At 47.4% G+C, this 17,332-nt stretch overlaps 31 non-coding genes across 31 annotated transcripts; all 31 read right to left on the bottom strand.

Moving 5' to 3' along the window:
- Positions 1-371: 371 nt before the first annotated feature.
- TRNAV-UAC (transfer RNA valine (anticodon UAC)) lies at positions 372-444 on the bottom strand. The gene has a single exon. It is a non-coding gene; the product is annotated as a tRNA-Val (tRNA).
- Positions 445-829: 385 nt separating this feature from the next.
- On the bottom strand, positions 830-901 carry TRNAP-CGG (transfer RNA proline (anticodon CGG)). The gene has a single exon. It is a non-coding gene; the product is annotated as a tRNA-Pro (tRNA).
- A 932-nt stretch (positions 902-1,833) lies between these two features.
- TRNAL-CAA (transfer RNA leucine (anticodon CAA)) lies at positions 1,834-1,945 on the bottom strand. Its single transcript has 2 exons — positions 1,908-1,945; positions 1,834-1,879 (listed from the first exon to the last, which is right to left on the bottom strand). It is a non-coding gene; the product is annotated as a tRNA-Leu (tRNA).
- A 293-nt stretch (positions 1,946-2,238) lies between these two features.
- On the bottom strand, positions 2,239-2,311 carry TRNAV-AAC (transfer RNA valine (anticodon AAC)). The gene has a single exon. It is a non-coding gene; the product is annotated as a tRNA-Val (tRNA).
- A 385-nt stretch (positions 2,312-2,696) lies between these two features.
- Positions 2,697-2,768, bottom strand: TRNAP-AGG (transfer RNA proline (anticodon AGG)). The gene has a single exon. It is a non-coding gene; the product is annotated as a tRNA-Pro (tRNA).
- A 405-nt stretch (positions 2,769-3,173) lies between these two features.
- On the bottom strand, positions 3,174-3,246 carry TRNAV-UAC (transfer RNA valine (anticodon UAC)). Its single transcript has one exon. It is a non-coding gene; the product is annotated as a tRNA-Val (tRNA).
- Positions 3,247-3,631: 385 nt separating this feature from the next.
- TRNAP-CGG (transfer RNA proline (anticodon CGG)) lies at positions 3,632-3,703 on the bottom strand. The gene has a single exon. It is a non-coding gene; the product is annotated as a tRNA-Pro (tRNA).
- A 932-nt stretch (positions 3,704-4,635) lies between these two features.
- On the bottom strand, positions 4,636-4,747 carry TRNAL-CAA (transfer RNA leucine (anticodon CAA)). Its single transcript has 2 exons — positions 4,710-4,747; positions 4,636-4,681 (listed from the first exon to the last, which is right to left on the bottom strand). It is a non-coding gene; the product is annotated as a tRNA-Leu (tRNA).
- Positions 4,748-5,040: 293 nt separating this feature from the next.
- Positions 5,041-5,113, bottom strand: TRNAV-AAC (transfer RNA valine (anticodon AAC)). The gene has a single exon. It is a non-coding gene; the product is annotated as a tRNA-Val (tRNA).
- A 385-nt stretch (positions 5,114-5,498) lies between these two features.
- TRNAP-AGG (transfer RNA proline (anticodon AGG)) lies at positions 5,499-5,570 on the bottom strand. The gene has a single exon. It is a non-coding gene; the product is annotated as a tRNA-Pro (tRNA).
- Positions 5,571-5,975: 405 nt separating this feature from the next.
- On the bottom strand, positions 5,976-6,048 carry TRNAV-UAC (transfer RNA valine (anticodon UAC)). The gene has a single exon. It is a non-coding gene; the product is annotated as a tRNA-Val (tRNA).
- Positions 6,049-6,433: 385 nt separating this feature from the next.
- Positions 6,434-6,505, bottom strand: TRNAP-CGG (transfer RNA proline (anticodon CGG)). Its single transcript has one exon. It is a non-coding gene; the product is annotated as a tRNA-Pro (tRNA).
- Positions 6,506-7,437: 932 nt separating this feature from the next.
- On the bottom strand, positions 7,438-7,549 carry TRNAL-CAA (transfer RNA leucine (anticodon CAA)). Its single transcript has 2 exons — positions 7,512-7,549; positions 7,438-7,483 (listed from the first exon to the last, which is right to left on the bottom strand). It is a non-coding gene; the product is annotated as a tRNA-Leu (tRNA).
- A 293-nt stretch (positions 7,550-7,842) lies between these two features.
- TRNAV-AAC (transfer RNA valine (anticodon AAC)) lies at positions 7,843-7,915 on the bottom strand. The gene has a single exon. It is a non-coding gene; the product is annotated as a tRNA-Val (tRNA).
- Positions 7,916-8,300: 385 nt separating this feature from the next.
- Positions 8,301-8,372, bottom strand: TRNAP-AGG (transfer RNA proline (anticodon AGG)). The gene has a single exon. It is a non-coding gene; the product is annotated as a tRNA-Pro (tRNA).
- A 405-nt stretch (positions 8,373-8,777) lies between these two features.
- Positions 8,778-8,850, bottom strand: TRNAV-UAC (transfer RNA valine (anticodon UAC)). The gene has a single exon. It is a non-coding gene; the product is annotated as a tRNA-Val (tRNA).
- Positions 8,851-9,235: 385 nt separating this feature from the next.
- Positions 9,236-9,307, bottom strand: TRNAP-CGG (transfer RNA proline (anticodon CGG)). Its single transcript has one exon. It is a non-coding gene; the product is annotated as a tRNA-Pro (tRNA).
- Positions 9,308-10,239: 932 nt separating this feature from the next.
- On the bottom strand, positions 10,240-10,351 carry TRNAL-CAA (transfer RNA leucine (anticodon CAA)). Its single transcript has 2 exons — positions 10,314-10,351; positions 10,240-10,285 (listed from the first exon to the last, which is right to left on the bottom strand). It is a non-coding gene; the product is annotated as a tRNA-Leu (tRNA).
- A 293-nt stretch (positions 10,352-10,644) lies between these two features.
- TRNAV-AAC (transfer RNA valine (anticodon AAC)) lies at positions 10,645-10,717 on the bottom strand. Its single transcript has one exon. It is a non-coding gene; the product is annotated as a tRNA-Val (tRNA).
- Positions 10,718-11,098: 381 nt separating this feature from the next.
- Positions 11,099-11,170, bottom strand: TRNAP-AGG (transfer RNA proline (anticodon AGG)). The gene has a single exon. It is a non-coding gene; the product is annotated as a tRNA-Pro (tRNA).
- A 405-nt stretch (positions 11,171-11,575) lies between these two features.
- Positions 11,576-11,648, bottom strand: TRNAV-UAC (transfer RNA valine (anticodon UAC)). Its single transcript has one exon. It is a non-coding gene; the product is annotated as a tRNA-Val (tRNA).
- Positions 11,649-12,033: 385 nt separating this feature from the next.
- TRNAP-CGG (transfer RNA proline (anticodon CGG)) lies at positions 12,034-12,105 on the bottom strand. Its single transcript has one exon. It is a non-coding gene; the product is annotated as a tRNA-Pro (tRNA).
- A 932-nt stretch (positions 12,106-13,037) lies between these two features.
- On the bottom strand, positions 13,038-13,149 carry TRNAL-CAA (transfer RNA leucine (anticodon CAA)). The gene is made up of 2 exons: positions 13,112-13,149; positions 13,038-13,083 (listed from the first exon to the last, which is right to left on the bottom strand). It is a non-coding gene; the product is annotated as a tRNA-Leu (tRNA).
- Positions 13,150-13,442: 293 nt separating this feature from the next.
- Positions 13,443-13,515, bottom strand: TRNAV-AAC (transfer RNA valine (anticodon AAC)). The gene has a single exon. It is a non-coding gene; the product is annotated as a tRNA-Val (tRNA).
- A 385-nt stretch (positions 13,516-13,900) lies between these two features.
- TRNAP-AGG (transfer RNA proline (anticodon AGG)) lies at positions 13,901-13,972 on the bottom strand. The gene has a single exon. It is a non-coding gene; the product is annotated as a tRNA-Pro (tRNA).
- A 405-nt stretch (positions 13,973-14,377) lies between these two features.
- TRNAV-UAC (transfer RNA valine (anticodon UAC)) lies at positions 14,378-14,450 on the bottom strand. The gene has a single exon. It is a non-coding gene; the product is annotated as a tRNA-Val (tRNA).
- Positions 14,451-14,835: 385 nt separating this feature from the next.
- Positions 14,836-14,907, bottom strand: TRNAP-CGG (transfer RNA proline (anticodon CGG)). Its single transcript has one exon. It is a non-coding gene; the product is annotated as a tRNA-Pro (tRNA).
- Positions 14,908-15,839: 932 nt separating this feature from the next.
- TRNAL-CAA (transfer RNA leucine (anticodon CAA)) lies at positions 15,840-15,951 on the bottom strand. Its single transcript has 2 exons — positions 15,914-15,951; positions 15,840-15,885 (listed from the first exon to the last, which is right to left on the bottom strand). It is a non-coding gene; the product is annotated as a tRNA-Leu (tRNA).
- A 293-nt stretch (positions 15,952-16,244) lies between these two features.
- On the bottom strand, positions 16,245-16,317 carry TRNAV-AAC (transfer RNA valine (anticodon AAC)). Its single transcript has one exon. It is a non-coding gene; the product is annotated as a tRNA-Val (tRNA).
- A 385-nt stretch (positions 16,318-16,702) lies between these two features.
- Positions 16,703-16,774, bottom strand: TRNAP-AGG (transfer RNA proline (anticodon AGG)). The gene has a single exon. It is a non-coding gene; the product is annotated as a tRNA-Pro (tRNA).
- A 405-nt stretch (positions 16,775-17,179) lies between these two features.
- Positions 17,180-17,252, bottom strand: TRNAV-UAC (transfer RNA valine (anticodon UAC)). Its single transcript has one exon. It is a non-coding gene; the product is annotated as a tRNA-Val (tRNA).
- Between the last annotated feature and the right edge of the window lie 80 nt (positions 17,253-17,332).

Raw genomic sequence — 17,332 nt, 5'->3', positions numbered from 1 at the left:
TAGTGGCAGCTAGCCAGTACATGCTGCTCTGTTCTGCAATATGATTGCTGTCTTTTCCATGACCGTCATCAAACAAGAAATTAAAAAGCCTATGTCCTTCAGACAGTTTGTTTGCTTTAAGTGTCTGCTCGTGGTGAGGACAAGAGAAGCATTTCTTCTCTCATGCCTTGCTTTCATGAAGTAGGCCCACCCTACAGAGCAAAGTGCGAGCAAGCGAATGGCGCAAGCTATCGTCACTTCTCTTTTCGAGCTGTCACTGAGATCTCTGGAGCACACTACGTCAGGCTGGTGAGGAATAGACAGCCTCTATTATCTCAGCTTTTCTATAAAGTGAGCCAGTAAATGCAAACACTGTGAAAAACAGCAAGCTGCATTTCTGCCCGGTCTCGAACCAGGGACCTTTCGCGTGTAAGGCGAACGTGATAACCACTACACTACAGAAACAGACACTACCTCAGGAATCTTGTTGGCGTGTATTGGGTTGGAACGCACAGACTAAGGGCCAACGTCCTTGAAGCTCAAAGTTGGGCTCTCCTTACCCGGTCTCTCTTTCTTTGGAAGACAGGAATGAGGACCACTTTTTTCCCCAAGAGGCGATTTTGAAACCATATCCTGAAATGACACTAGAAAAACTCTTTGCATGTAATGTTCCTACACTGCTGGTCCAGCCCAGAAAAGCAGTTGCAAGGAAGTCCTGCACTCCTTTATCATGTCAAAAGTGGAAAATAGCGTGCAGGGTAAGGAACCTTCTCGACATACACAGCGTCTTATAGCATTGAAAAGAAGAAAGGCTCCTATATAACAAGCAGCCTGAAAACTTCCACAGGATGGGCTCGTCCGGGATTTGAACCCGGGACCTCTCGCACCCGAAGCGAGAATCATACCCCTAGACCAACGAGCCTGAGTGGCCAGGAGACATTTTGAACAATTACTGAAGCGTCTTTCAGAAAACAGCAGGGCTATTTGGCTCGTCTCCCTATAAGTGAGCCACACAAAGTCATGTTTTCTCTCAAGTTGTTGTTTTTTCACTCCAGCAAGGAAGGGGGCAGCCAATCTCCTATCGGCCAGTGAGCAGTAAAAAGGCACAGATGAGAACAGCAAGCACTTTCTGGCACTTGTACTCCTCTGCAAGTCCTGGACCCTTGCTCCATAGACTTCCACACCAGAAGCAATGAAGGGCCCACCATTTCTTGCGCCTGAGAAAGAGGTGTTTGATATTTGGATTCAAACGCGCTCGCTCAGCGCTCGATCAGGCTCGATCAGGCGAGATTTATATGAGTGGCTCACAGGCCTGAAACATTCACCTGGGAGACCCAGAGTGGCTGACTTCCCAGTATGGCCATTGTTGGGCGAGTCTCCTCCTTTCCTCCTGCCTCAATCTAGAATTGGCTGCAAATCACAAGAGGGAGTGCAATGTCCGTGTGTAGTGCCTACTACCAGCTACCTCTCTGTCTTCCTTATGTAAATTAGAATTTTCAAGGGGGGACCATTGGCAATCTGCTCCTCCCACATAACCAGGAAGCCCTGTTGAACATGTCTGCCTGTGTTGTTGCAGGGACAGTGCCTTCTCTGCCCAAAAGGTGGCAGGAGAGCCTCACAACAAATGATGGGATCAACTGCTTATTTCGAAACCCAGCAAGGCAGTTACTGTGATGGATTGCAAATGTAATGGAAGGTGTGCCTGCGGTGTCACTTTCAGAAATACATGGAATTGTGATTGAGGGCCCAGCCTGGTGGATTTCTCTTTATTTACTACAGGTTCCCGCAAATATTGTGGTGTGTGTGGGGAATGCACTGCAAAAATTAGGAAGACTTAAGGGTGTAAAAGGGACCTGTCAGAAGTGGGATTTGAACCCACGCCTCCATGAGGAGACCAGAAGGCTCAGCATCACTGAAGATCAAGCTCTCTTGAGTCTGGCGCCTTAGACCACTCGGCCATCCTGACGGCTCAGGGTGTGCTTAGTTCTGACTTTTCTGTCTGCACCTGCCAACGTTTCCACTTACAACGTTCACAGAAATGTCACAGGTGTAAAGGCCCCAACAATACAACATAGCTCACACAAAATAAAAATAGGCCCAAGAACAACCCCCAGATGATCGATGGAGATAACTTTGTTTCGTCTGCAAAGGTAAAAAAAAATTCTCGCGGCTCACCGTGTTCAAAGACCACCTCTTCTTAAACTTGCATTGAGATAATAAGGTTTTAGAGTGTGCACAAAAAAAGCATCCAATGCACAGTGTTTCTGCCCCGTCTCGAACCGGGGACCTTTCGCGTGTTAGGCGAACGTGATGACCACTACACTACAGAAACTACCTTGGTGCTTTCTACTGTTAGAGGAAAGTTTCTCTCAAGTCTTCACCCTACTTCTATTCTGCTGTATCAGCAGCGGCTCAGAATGTGCAGAACAAGTGTGAAAACCTCAGAGATATCATCCAACATGCTTGCAATTAGACGTATTCAAAACTCACTTGTGCAGGCATCGACAGGCAAATATCTGATGCCTAAATGCCAGCGAGTACAGCTTGGGAAAGCATCACCTGGGACACACTGAGACTAAGCAGGTAGGCAGATAAAGCATGGTGATCCATTTTTCTTCTGAGGTTAGAAATATGTTGTGCAACAATGCACCCAGTATAACGAGAAATAGTCAGGCATAGTGCTTTTTTAGTAGGGTTTGTATGTTTACCTCTAAAAAGGGCTCGTCCGGGATTTGAACCCGGGACCTCTCGCACCCTAAGCGAGAATCATACCCCTAGACCAACGAGCCACACAAGAGTCACCTCTGACACGGCTTCAGGGGTTAGTGGCAGCTAGCCAGTACATGCTGCTCTGTTCTGCAATATGATTGCTGTCTTTTCCATGACCGTCATCAAACAAGAAATTAAAAAGCCTATGTCCTTCAGACAGTTTGTTTGCTTTAAGTGTCTGCTCGTGGTGAGGACAAGAGAAGCATTTCTTCTCTCATGCCTTGCTTTCATGAAGTAGGCCCACCCTACAGAGCAAAGTGCGAGCAAGCGAATGGCGCAAGCTATCGTCACTTCTCTTTTCGAGCTGTCACTGAGATCTCTGGAGCACACTACGTCAGGCTGGTGAGGAATAGACAGCCTCTATTATCTCAGCTTTTCTATAAAGTGAGCCAGTAAATGCAAACACTGTGAAAAACAGCAAGCTGCATTTCTGCCCGGTCTCGAACCAGGGACCTTTCGCGTGTAAGGCGAACGTGATAACCACTACACTACAGAAACAGACACTACCTCAGGAATCTTGTTGGCGTGTATTGGGTTGGAACGCACAGACTAAGGGCCAACGTCCTTGAAGCTCAAAGTTGGGCTCTCCTTACCCGGTCTCTCTTTCTTTGGAAGACAGGAATGAGGACCACTTTTTTCCCCAAGAGGCGATTTTGAAACCATATCCTGAAATGACACTAGAAAAACTCTTTGCATGTAATGTTCCTACACTGCTGGTCCAGCCCAGAAAAGCAGTTGCAAGGAAGTCCTGCACTCCTTTATCATGTCAAAAGTGGAAAATAGCGTGCAGGGTAAGGAACCTTCTCGACATACACAGCGTCTTATAGCATTGAAAAGAAGAAAGGCTCCTATATGACAAGCAGTCTGAAAACTTCCACAGGATGGGCTCGTCCGGGATTTGAACCCGGGACCTCTCGCACCCGAAGCGAGAATCATACCCCTAGACCAACGAGCCTGAGTGGCCAGGAGACATTTTGAACAATTACTGAAGCGTCTTTCAGAAAACAGCAGGGCTATTTGGCTCGTCTCCCTATAAGTGAGCCACACAAAGTCATGTTTTCTCTCAAGTTGTTGTTTTTTCACTCCAGCAAGGAAGGGGGCAGCCAATCTCCTATCGGCCAGTGAGCAGTAAAAAGGCACAGATGAGAACAGCAAGCACTTTCTGGCACTTGTACTCCTCTGCAAGTCCTGGACCCTTGCTCCATAGACTTCCACACCAGAAGCAATGAAGGGCCCACCATTTCTTGCGCCTGAGAAAGAGGTGTTTGATATTTGGATTCAAACGCGCTCGCTCAGCGCTCGATCAGGCGAGATCAGGCGAGATTTATATGAGTGGCTCACAGGCCTGAAACATTCACCTGGGAGACCCAGAGTGGCTGACTTCCCAGTATGGCCATTGTTGGGCGAGTCTCCTCCTTTCCTCCTGCCTCAATCTAGAATTGGCTGCAAATCACAAGAGGGAGTGCAATGTCCGTGTGTAGTGCCTACTACCAGCTACCTCTCTGTCTTCCTTATGTAAATTAGAATTTTCAAGGGGGGACCATTGGCAATCTGCTCCTCCCACATAACCAGGAAGCCCTGTTGAACATGTCTGCCTGTGTTGTTGCAGGGACAGTGCCTTCTCTGCCCAAAAGGTGGCAGGAGAGCCTCACAACAAATGATGGGATCAACTGCTTATTTCGAAACCCAGCAAGGCAGTTACTGTGATGGATTGCAAATGTAATGGAAGGTGTGCCTGCGGTGTCACTTTCAGAAATACATGGAATTGTGATTGAGGGCCCAGCCTGGTGGATTTCTCTTTATTTACTACAGGTTCCCGCAAATATTGTGGTGTGTGTGGGGAATGCACTGCAAAAATTAGGAAGACTTAAGGGTGTAAAAGGGACCTGTCAGAAGTGGGATTTGAACCCACGCCTCCATGAGGAGACCAGAAGGCTCAGCATCACTGAAGATCAAGCTCTCTTGAGTCTGGCGCCTTAGACCACTCGGCCATCCTGACGGCTCAGGGTGTGCTTAGTTCTGACTTTTCTGTCTGCACCTGCCAACGTTTCCACTTACAACGTTCACAGAAATGTCACAGGTGTAAAGGCCCCAACAATACAACATAGCTCACACAAAATAAAAATAGGCCCAAGAACAACCCCCAGATGATCGATGGAGATAACTTTGTTTCGTCTGCAAAGGTAAAAAAAAATTCTCGCGGCTCACCGTGTTCAAAGACCACCTCTTCTTAAACTTGCATTGAGATAATAAGGTTTTAGAGTGTGCACAAAAAAAGCATCCAATGCACAGTGTTTCTGCCCCGTCTCGAACCGGGGACCTTTCGCGTGTTAGGCGAACGTGATGACCACTACACTACAGAAACTACCTTGGTGCTTTCTACTGTTAGAGGAAAGTTTCTCTCAAGTCTTCACCCTACTTCTATTCTGCTGTATCAGCAGCGGCTCAGAATGTGCAGAACAAGTGTGAAAACCTCAGAGATATCATCCAACATGCTTGCAATTAGACGTATTCAAAACTCACTTGTGCAGGCATCGACAGGCAAATATCTGATGCCTAAATGCCAGCGAGTACAGCTTGGGAAAGCATCACCTGGGACACACTGAGACTAAGCAGGTAGGCAGATAAAGCATGGTGATCCATTTTTCTTCTGAGGTTAGAAATATGTTGTGCAACAATGCACCCAGTATAACGAGAAATAGTCAGGCATAGTGCTTTTTTAGTAGGGTTTGTATGTTTACCTCTAAAAAGGGCTCGTCCGGGATTTGAACCCGGGACCTCTCGCACCCTAAGCGAGAATCATACCCCTAGACCAACGAGCCACACAAGAGTCACCTCTGACACGGCTCCAGGGGTTAGTGGCAGCTAGCCAGTACATGCTGCTCTGTTCTGCAATATGATTGCTGTCTTTTCCATGACCGTCATCAAACAAGAAATTAAAAAGCCTCTGTCCTTCAGACAGTTTGTTTGCTTTAAGTGTCTGCTCGTGGTGAGGACAAGAGAAGCATTTCTTCTCTCATGCCTTGCTTTCATGAAGTAGGCCCACCCTACAGAGCAAAGTGCGAGCAAGCGAATGGCGCAAGCTATCGTCACTTCTCTTTTCGAGCTGTCACTGAGATCTCTGGAGCACACTACGTCAGGCTGGTGAGGAATAGACAGCCTCTATTATCTCAGCTTTTCTATAAAGTGAGCCAGTAAATGCAAACACTGTGAAAAACAGCAAGCTGCATTTCTGCCCGGTCTCGAACCAGGGACCTTTCGCGTGTAAGGCGAACGTGATAACCACTACACTACAGAAACAGACACTACCTCAGGAATCTTGTTGGCGTGTATTGGGTTGGAACGCACAGACTAAGGGCCAACGTCCTTGAAGCTCAAAGTTGGGCTCTCCTTACCCGGTCTCTCTTTCTTTGGAAGACAGGAATGAGGACCACTTTTTTCCCCAAGAGGCGATTTTGAAACCATATCCTGAAATGACACTAGAAAAACTCTTTGCATGTAATGTTCCTACACTGCTGGTCCAGCCCAGAAAAGCAGTTGCAAGGAAGTCCTGCACTCCTTTATCATGTCAAAAGTGGAAAATAGCGTGCAGGGTAAGGAACCTTCTCGACATACACAGCGTCTTATAGCATTGAAAAGAAGAAAGGCTCCTATATGACAAGCAGTCTGAAAACTTCCACAGGATGGGCTCGTCCGGGATTTGAACCCGGGACCTCTCGCACCCGAAGCGAGAATCATACCCCTAGACCAACGAGCCTGAGTGGCCAGGAGACATTTTGAACAATTACTGAAGCGTCTTTCAGAAAACAGCAGGGCTATTTGGCTCGTCTCCCTATAAGTGAGCCACACAAAGTCATGTTTTCTCTCAAGTTGTTGTTTTTTCACTCCAGCAAGGAAGGGGGCAGCCAATCTCCTATCGGCCAGTGAGCAGTAAAAAGGCACAGATGAGAACAGCAAGCACTTTCTGGCACTTGTACTCCTCTGCAAGTCCTGGACCCTTGCTCCATAGACTTCCACACCAGAAGCAATGAAGGGCCCACCATTTCTTGCGCCTGAGAAAGAGGTGTTTGATATTTGGATTCAAACGCGCTCGCTCAGCGCTCGATCAGGCGAGATCAGGCGAGATTTATATGAGTGGCTCACAGGCCTGAAACATTCACCTGGGAGACCCAGAGTGGCTGACTTCCCAGTATGGCCATTGTTGGGCGAGTCTCCTCCTTTCCTCCTGCCTCAATCTAGAATTGGCTGCAAATCACAAGAGGGAGTGCAATGTCCGTGTGTAGTGCCTACTACCAGCTACCTCTCTGTCTTCCTTATGTAAATTAGAATTTTCAAGGGGGGACCATTGGCAATCTGCTCCTCCCACATAACCAGGAAGCCCTGTTGAACATGTCTGCCTGTGTTGTTGCAGGGACAGTGCCTTCTCTGCCCAAAAGGTGGCAGGAGAGCCTCACAACAAATGATGGGATCAACTGCTTATTTCGAAACCCAGCAAGGCAGTTACTGTGATGGATTGCAAATGTAATGGAAGGTGTGCCTGCGGTGTCACTTTCAGAAATACATGGAATTGTGATTGAGGGCCCAGCCTGGTGGATTTCTCTTTATTTACTACAGGTTCCCGCAAATATTGTGGTGTGTGTGGGGAATGCACTGCAAAAATTAGGAAGACTTAAGGGTGTAAAAGGGACCTGTCAGAAGTGGGATTTGAACCCACGCCTCCATGAGGAGACCAGAAGGCTCAGCATCACTGAAGATCAAGCTCTCTTGAGTCTGGCGCCTTAGACCACTCGGCCATCCTGACGGCTCAGGGTGTGCTTAGTTCTGACTTTTCTGTCTGCACCTGCCAACGTTTCCACTTACAACGTTCACAGAAATGTCACAGGTGTAAAGGCCCCAACAATACAACATAGCTCACACAAAATAAAAATAGGCCCAAGAACAACCCCCAGATGATCGATGGAGATAACTTTGTTTCGTCTGCAAAGGTAAAAAAAAATTCTCGCGGCTCACCGTGTTCAAAGACCACCTCTTCTTAAACTTGCATTGAGATAATAAGGTTTTAGAGTGTGCACAAAAAAAGCATCCAATGCACAGTGTTTCTGCCCCGTCTCGAACCGGGGACCTTTCGCGTGTTAGGCGAACGTGATGACCACTACACTACAGAAACTACCTTGGTGCTTTCTACTGTTAGAGGAAAGTTTCTCTCAAGCCTTCACCCTACTTCTATTCTGCTGTATCAGCAGCGGCTCAGAATGTGCAGAACAAGTGTGAAAACCTCAGAGATATCATCCAACATGCTTGCAATTAGACGTATTCAAAACTCACTTGTGCAGGCATCGACAGGCAAATATCTGATGCCTAAATGCCAGCGAGTACAGCTTGGGAAAGCATCACCTGGGACACACTGAGACTAAGCAGGTAGGCAGATAAAGCATGGTGATCCATTTTTCTTCTGAGGTTAGAAATATGTTGTGCAACAATGCACCCAGTATAACGAGAAATAGTCAGGCATAGTGCTTTTTTAGTAGGGTTTGTATGTTTACCTCTAAAAAGGGCTCGTCCGGGATTTGAACCCGGGACCTCTCGCACCCTAAGCGAGAATCATACCCCTAGACCAACGAGCCACGCAAGAGTCACCTCTGACACGGCTCCAGGGGTTAGTGGCAGCTAGCCAGTACATGCTGCTCTGTTCTGCAATATGATTGCTGTCTTTTCCATGACCGTCATCAAACAAGAAATTAAAAAGCCTCTGTCCTTCAGACAGTTTGTTTGCTTTAAGTGTCTGCTCGTGGTGAGGACAAGAGAAGCATTTCTTCTCTCATGCCTTGCTTTCATGAAGTAGGCCCACCCTACAGAGCAAAGTGCGAGCAAGCGAATGGCGCAAGCTATCGTCACTTCTCTTTTCGAGCTGTCACTGAGATCTCTGGAGCACACTACGTCAGGCTGGTGAGGAATAGACAGCCTCTATTATCTCAGCTTTTCTATAAAGTGAGCCAGTAAATGCAAACACTGTGAAAAACAGCAAGCTGCATTTCTGCCCGGTCTCGAACCAGGGACCTTTCGCGTGTAAGGCGAACGTGATAACCACTACACTACAGAAACAGACACTACCTCAGGAATCTTGTTGGCGTGTATTGGGTTGGAACGCACAGACTAAGGGCCAACGTCCCTGAAGCTCAAAGTTGGGCTCTCCTTACCCGGTCTCTCTTTCTTTGGAAGACAGGAATGAGGACCACTTTTTTCCCCAAGAGGCGATTTTGAAACCATATCCTGAAATGACACTAGAAAAACTCTTTGCATGTAATGTTCCTACACTGCTGGTCCAGCCCAGAAAAGCAGTTGCAAGGAAGTCCTGCACTCCTTTATCATGTCAAAAGTGGAAAATAGCGTGCAGGGTAAGGAACCTTCTCGACATACACAGCGTCTTATAGCATTGAAAAGAAGAAAGGCTCCTATATGACAAGCAGTCTGAAAACTTCCACAGGATGGGCTCGTCCGGGATTTGAACCCGGGACCTCTCGCACCCGAAGCGAGAATCATACCCCTAGACCAACGAGCCTGAGTGGCCAGGAGACATTTTGAACAATTACTGAAGCGTCTTTCAGAAAACAGCAGGGCTATTTGGCTCGTCTCCCTATAAGTGAGCCACACAAAGTCATGTTTTCTCTCAAGTTGTTGTTTTTTCACTCCAGCAAGGAAGGGGGCAGCCAATCTCCTATCGGCCAGTGAGCAGTAAAAAGGCACAGATGAGAACAGCAAGCACTTTCTGGCACTTGTACTCCTCTGCAAGTCCTGGACCCTTGCTCCATAGACTTCCACACCAGAAGCAATGAAGGGCCCACCATTTCTTGCGCCTGAGAAAGAGGTGTTTGATATTTGGATTCAAACGCGCCCGCTCAGCGCTCGATCAGGCTCGATCAGGCGAGATTTATATGAGTGGCTCACAGGCCTGAAACATTCACCTGGGAGACCCAGAGTGGCTGACTTCCCAGTATGGCCATTGTTGGGCGAGTCTCCTCCTTTCCTCCTGCCTCAATCTAGAATTGGCTGCAAATCACAAGAGGGAGTGCAATGTCCGTGTGTAGTGCCTACTACCAGCTACCTCTCTGTCTTCCTTATGTAAATTAGAATTTTCAAGGGGGGACCATTGGCAATCTGCTCCTCCCACATAACCAGGAAGCCCTGTTGAACATGTCTGCCTGTGTTGTTGCAGGGACAGTGCCTTCTCTGCCAAAAAGGTGGCAGGAGAGCCTCACAACAAATGATGGGATCAACTGCTTATTTCGAAACCCAGCAAGGCAGTTACTGTGATGGATTGCAAATGTAATGGAAGGTGTGCCTGAGGTGTCACTTTCAGAAATACATGGAATTGTGATTGAGGGCCCAGCCTGGTGGATTTCTCTTTATTTACTACAGGTTCCCGCAAATATTGTGGTGTGTGTGGGGAATGCACTGCAAAAATTAGGAAGACTTAAGGGTGTAAAAGGGACCTGTCAGAAGTGGGATTTGAACCCACGCCTCCATGAGGAGACCAGAAGGCTCAGCATCACTGAAGATCAAGCTCTCTTGAGTCTGGCGCCTTAGACCACTCGGCCATCCTGACGGCTCAGGGTGTGCTTAGTTCTGACTTTTCTGTCTGCACCTGCCAACGTTTCCACTTACAACGTTCACAGAAATGTCACAGGTGTAAAGGCCCCAACAATACAACATAGCTCACACAAAATAAAAATAGGCCCAAGAACAACCCCCAGATGATCGATGGAGATAACTTTGTTTCGTCTGCAAAGGTAAAAAAAAATTCTCGCGGCTCACTGTGTTCAAAGACCACCTCTTCTTAAACTTGCATTGAGATAATAAGGTTTTAGAGTGTGCACAAAAAAAGCATCCAATGCACAGTGTTTCTGCCCCGTCTCGAACCGGGGACCTTTCGCGTGTTAGGCGAACGTGATGACCACTACACTACAGAAACTACCTTGGTGCTTTCTACTGTTAGAGGAAAGTTTCTCTCAAGTCTTCACCCTACTTCTATTCTGCTGTATCAGCAGCGGCTCAGAATGTGCAGAACAAGTGTGAAAACCTCAGAGATATCATCCAACATGCTTGCAATTAGACGTATTCAAAACTCACTTGTGCAGGCATCGACAGGCAAATATCTGATGCCTAAATGCCAGCGAGTACAGCTTGGGAAAGCATGACCTGGGACACACTGAGACTAAGCAGGTAGGCAGATAAAGCATGGTGATCCATTTTTCTTCTGAGGTTAGAAATATGTTGTGCAACAATGCACCCAGTATAACGAGAAATAGTCATAGTGCTTTTTTAGTAGGGTTTGTATGTTTACCTCTAAAAAGGGCTCGTCCGGGATTTGAACCCGGGACCTTTCGCACCCTAAGCGAGAATCATACCCCTAGACCAACGAGCCACGCAAGAGTCACCTCTGACACGGCTCCAGGGGTTAGTGGCAGCTAGCCAGTACATGCTGCTCTGTTCTGCAATATGATTGCTGTCTTTTCCATGACCGTCATCAAACAAGAAATTAAAAAGCCTATGTCCTTCAGACAGTTTGTTTGCTTTAAGTGTCTGCTCGTGGTGAGGACAAGAGAAGCATTTCTTCTCTCATGCCTTGCTTTCATGAAGTAGGCCCACCCTACAGAGCAAAGTGCGAGCAAGCGAATGGCGCAAGCTATCGTCACTTCTCTTTTCGAGCTGTCACTGAGATCTCTGGAGCACACTACGTCAGGCTGGTGAGGAATAGACAGCCTCTATTATCTCAGCTTTTCTATAAAGTGAGCCAGTAAATGCAAACACTGTGAAAAACAGCAAGCTGCATTTCTGCCCGGTCTCGAACCAGGGACCTTTCGCGTGTAAGGCGAACGTGATAACCACTACACTACAGAAACAGACACTACCTCAGGAATCTTGTTGGCGTGTATTGGGTTGGAACGCACAGACTAAGGGCCAACGTCCTTGAAGCTCAAAGTTGGGCTCTCCTTACCCGGTCTCTCTTTCTTTGGAAGACAGGAATGAGGACCACTTTTTTCCCCAAGAGGCGATTTTGAAACCATATCCTGAAATGACACTAGAAAAACTCTTTGCATGTAATGTTCCTACACTGCTGGTCCAGCCCAGAAAAGCAGTTGCAAGGAAGTCCTGCACTCCTTTATCATGTCAAAAGTGGAAAATAGCGTGCAGGGTAAGGAACCTTCTCGACATACACAGCGTCTTATAGCATTGAAAAGAAGAAAGGCTCCTATATAACAAGCAGCCTGAAAACTTCCACAGGATGGGCTCGTCCGGGATTTGAACCCGGGACCTCTCGCACCCGAAGCGAGAATCATACCCCTAGACCAACGAGCCTGAGTGGCCAGGAGACATTTTGAACAATTACTGAAGCGTCTTTCAGAAAACAGCAGGGCTATTTGGCTCGTCTCCCTATAAGTGAGCCACACAAAGTCATGTTTTCTCTCAAGTTGTTGTTTTTTCACTCCAGCAAGGAAGGGGGCAGCCAATCTCCTATCGGCCAGTGAGCAGTAAAAAGGCACAGATGAGAACAGCAAGCACTTTCTGGCACTTGTACTCCTCTGCAAGTCCTGGACCCTTGCTCCATAGACTTCCACACCAGAAGCAATGAAGGGCCCACCATTTCTTGCGCCTGAGAAAGAGGTGTTTGATATTTGGATTCAAACGCGCTCGCTCAGCGCTCGATCAGGCTCGATCAGGCGAGATTTATATGAGTGGCTCACAGGCCTGAAACATTCACCTGGGAGACCCAGAGTGGCTGACTTCCCAGTATGGCCATTGTTGGGCGAGTCTCCTCCTTTCCTCCTGCCTCAATCTAGAATTGGCTGCAAATCACAAGAGGGAGTGCAATGTCCGTGTGTAGTGCCTACTACCAGCTACCTCTCTGTCTTCCTTATGTAAATTAGAATTTTCAAGGGGGGACCATTGGCAATCTGCTCCTCCCACATAACCAGGAAGCCCTGTTGAACATGTCTGCCTGTGTTGTTGCAGGGACAGTGCCTTCTCTGCCCAAAAGGTGGCAGGAGAGCCTCACAACAAATGATGGGATCAACTGCTTATTTCGAAACCCAGCAAGGCAGTTACTGTGATGGATTGCAAATGTAATGGAAGGTGTGCCTGCGGTGTCACTTTCAGAAATACATGGAATTGTGATTGAGGGCCCAGCCTGGTGGATTTCTCTTTATTTACTACAGGTTCCCGCAAATATTGTGGTGTGTGTGGGGAATGCACTGCAAAAATTAGGAAGACTTAAGGGTGTAAAAGGGACCTGTCAGAAGTGGGATTTGAACCCACGCCTCCATGAGGAGACCAGAAGGCTCAGCATCACTGAAGATCAAGCTCTCTTGAGTCTGGCGCCTTAGACCACTCGGCCATCCTGACGGCTCAGGGTGTGCTTAGTTCTGACTTTTCTGTCTGCACCTGCCAACGTTTCCACTTACAACGTTCACAGAAATGTCACAGGTGTAAAGGCCCCAACAATACAACATAGCTCACACAAAATAAAAATAGGCCCAAGAACAACCCCCAGATGATCGATGGAGATAACTTTGTTTCGTCTGCAAAGGTAAAAAAAAATTCTCGCGGCTCACCGTGTTCAAAGACCACCTCTTCTTAAACTTGCATTGAGATAATAAGGTTTTAGAGTGTGCACAAAAAAAGCATCCAATGCACAGTGTTTCTGCCCCGTCTCGAACCGGGGACCTTTCGCGTGTTAGGCGAACGTGATGACCACTACACTACAGAAACTACCTTGGTGCTTTCTACTGTTAGAGGAAAGTTTCTCTCAAGTCTTCACCCTACTTCTATTCTGCTGTATCAGCAGCGGCTCAGAATGTGCAGAACAAGTGTGAAAACCTCAGAGATATCATCCAACATGCTTGCAATTAGACGTATTCAAAACTCACTTGTGCAGGCATCGACAGGCAAATATCTGATGCCTAAATGCCAGCGAGTACAGCTTGGGAAAGCATCACCTGGGACACACTGAGACTAAGCAGGTAGGCAGATAAAGCATGGTGATCCATTTTTCTTCTGAGGTTAGAAATATGTTGTGCAACAATGCACCCAGTATAACGAGAAATAGTCAGGCATAGTGCTTTTTTAGTAGGGTTTGTATGTTTACCTCTAAAAAGGGCTCGTCCGGGATTTGAACCCGGGACCTCTCGCACCCTAAGCGAGAATCATACCCCTAGACCAACGAGCCACACAAGAGTCACCTCTGACACGGCTCCAGGGGTTAGTGGCAGCTAGCCAGTACATGCTGCTCTGTTCTGCAATATGATTGCTGTCTTTTCCATGACCGTCATCAAACAAGAAATTAAAAAGCCTCTGTCCTTCAGACAGTTTGTTTGCTTTAAGTGTCTGCTCGTGGTGAGGACAAGAGAAGCATTTCTTCTCTCATGCCTTGCTTTCATGAAGTAGGCCCACCCTACAGAGCAAAGTGCGAGCAAGCGAATGGCGCAAGCTATCGTCACTTCTCTTTTCGAGCTGTCACTGAGATCTCTGGAGCACACTACGTCAGGCTGGTGAGGAATAGACAGCCTCTATTATCTCAGCTTTTCTATAAAGTGAGCCAGTAAATGCAAACACTGTGAAAAACAGCAAGCTGCATTTCTGCCCGGTCTCGAACCAGGGACCTTTCGCGTGTAAGGCGAACGTGATAACCACTACACTACAGAAACAGACACTACCTCAGGAATCTTGTTGGCGTGTATTGGGTTGGAACGCACAGACTAAGGGCCAACGTCCTTGAAGCTCAAAGTTGGGCTCTCCTTACCCGGTCTCTCTTTCTTTGGAAGACAGGAATGAGGACCACTTTTTTCCCCAAGAGGCGATTTTGAAACCATATCCTGAAATGACACTAGAAAAACTCTTTGCATGTAATGTTCCTACACTGCTGGTCCAGCCCAGAAAAGCAGTTGCAAGGAAGTCCTGCACTCCTTTATCATGTCAAAAGTGGAAAATAGCGTGCAGGGTAAGGAACCTTCTCGACATACACAGCGTCTTATAGCATTGAAAAGAAGAAAGGCTCCTATATGACAAGCAGTCTGAAAACTTCCACAGGATGGGCTCGTCCGGGATTTGAACCCGGGACCTCTCGCACCCGAAGCGAGAATCATACCCCTAGACCAACGAGCCTGAGTGGCCAGGAGACATTTTGAACAATTACTGAAGCGTCTTTCAGAAAACAGCAGGGCTATTTGGCTCGTCTCCCTATAAGTGAGCCACACAAAGTCATGTTTTCTCTCAAGTTGTTGTTTTTTCACTCCAGCAAGGAAGGGGGCAGCCAATCTCCTATCGGCCAGTGAGCAGTAAAAAGGCACAGATGAGAACAGCAAGCACTTTCTGGCACTTGTACTCCTCTGCAAGTCCTGGACCCTTGCTCCATAGACTTCCACACCAGAAGCAATGAAGGGCCCACCATTTCTTGCGCCTGAGAAAGAGGTGTTTGATATTTGGATTCAAACGCGCTCGCTCAGCGCTCGATCAGGCGAGATCAGGCGAGATTTATATGAGTGGCTCACAGGCCTGAAACATTCACCTGGGAGACCCAGAGTGGCTGACTTCCCAGTATGGCCATTGTTGGGCGAGTCTCCTCCTTTCCTCCTGCCTCAATCTAGAATTGGCTGCAAATCACAAGAGGGAGTGCAATGTCCGTGTGTAGTGCCTACTACCAGCTACCTCTCTGTCTTCCTTATGTAAATTAGAATTTTCAAGGGGGGACCATTGGCAATCTGCTCCTCCCACATAACCAGGAAGCCCTGTTGAACATGTCTGCCTGTGTTGTTGCAGGGACAGTGCCTTCTCTGCCCAAAAGGTGGCAGGAGAGCCTCACAACAAATGATGGGATCAACTGCTTATTTCGAAACCCAGCAAGGCAGTTACTGTGATGGATTGCAAATGTAATGGAAGGTGTGCCTGCGGTGTCACTTTCAGAAATACATGGAATTGTGATTGAGGGCCCAGCCTGGTGGATTTCTCTTTATTTACTACAGGTTCCCGCAAATATTGTGGTGTGTGTGGGGAATGCACTGCAAAAATTAGGAAGACTTAAGGGTGTAAAAGGGACCTGTCAGAAGTGGGATTTGAACCCACGCCTCCATGAGGAGACCAGAAGGCTCAGCATCACTGAAGATCAAGCTCTCTTGAGTCTGGCGCCTTAGACCACTCGGCCATCCTGACGGCTCAGGGTGTGCTTAGTTCTGACTTTTCTGTCTGCACCTGCCAACGTTTCCACTTACAACGTTCACAGAAATGTCACAGGTGTAAAGGCCCCAACAATACAACATAGCTCACACAAAATAAAAATAGGCCCAAGAACAACCCCCAGATGATCGATGGAGATAACTTTGTTTCGTCTGCAAAGGTAAAAAAAAATTCTCGCGGCTCACCGTGTTCAAAGACCACCTCTTCTTAAACTTGCATTGAGATAATAAGGTTTTAGAGTGTGCACAAAAAAAGCATCCAATGCACAGTGTTTCTGCCCCGTCTCGAACCGGGGACCTTTCGCGTGTTAGGCGAACGTGATGACCACTACACTACAGAAACTACCTTGGTGCTTTCTACTGTTAGAGGAAAGTTTCTCTCAAGTCTTCACCCTACTTCTATTCTGCTGTATCAGCAGCGGCTCAGAATGTGCAGAACAAGTGTGAAAACCTCAGAGATATCATCCAACATGCTTGCAATTAGACGTATTCAAAACTCACTTGTGCAGGCATCGACAGGCAAATATCTGATGCCTAAATGCCAGCGAGTACAGCTTGGGAAAGCATCACCTGGGACACACTGAGACTAAGCAGGTAGGCAGATAAAGCATGGTGATCCATTTTTCTTCTGAGGTTAGAAATATGTTGTGCAACAATGCACCCAGTATAACGAGAAATAGTCAGGCATAGTGCTTTTTTAGTAGGGTTTGTATGTTTACCTCTAAAAAGGGCTCGTCCGGGATTTGAACCCGGGACCTCTCGCACCCTAAGCGAGAATCATACCCCTAGACCAACGAGCCACGCAAGAGTCACCTCTGACACGGCTCCAGGGGTTAGTGGCAGCTAGCCAGTACATGCTGCTCTGTTCTGCAATATGATTGCTGTCTTTTCCATGACCGTCATCAAACAAGAAATTAAAAAGCCTCTGTCCTTCAGACAGTTTGTTTGCTTTAAGTGTCTGCTCGTGGTGAGGACAAGAGAAGCATTTCTTCTCTCATGCCTTGCTTTCATGAAGTAGGCCCACCCTACAGAGCAAAGTGCGAGCAAGCGAATGGCGCAAGCTATCGTCACTTCTCTTTTCGAGCTGTCACTGAGATCTCTGGAGCACACTACGTCAGGCTGGTGAGGAATAGACAGCCTCTATTATCTCAGCTTTTCTATAAAGTGAGCCAGTAAATGCAAACACTGTGAAAAACAGCAAGCTGCATTTCTGCCCGGTCTCGAACCAGGGACCTTTCGCGTGTAAGGCGAACGTGATAACCACTACACTACAGAAACAGACACTACCTCAGGAATCTTGTTGGCGTGTATTGGGTTGGAACGCACAGACTAAGGGCCAACGTCCTTGAAGCTCAAAG

The sequence above is a fragment of the Lissotriton vulgaris genome, chromosome 10 (assembly GCF_964263255.1).
Source record: "Lissotriton vulgaris chromosome 10, aLisVul1.2, whole genome shotgun sequence".
NCBI lineage: Eukaryota > Metazoa > Chordata > Amphibia > Caudata > Salamandridae > Lissotriton > Lissotriton vulgaris.
This window is presented reverse-complemented; position numbering and strand designations above follow the sequence as displayed.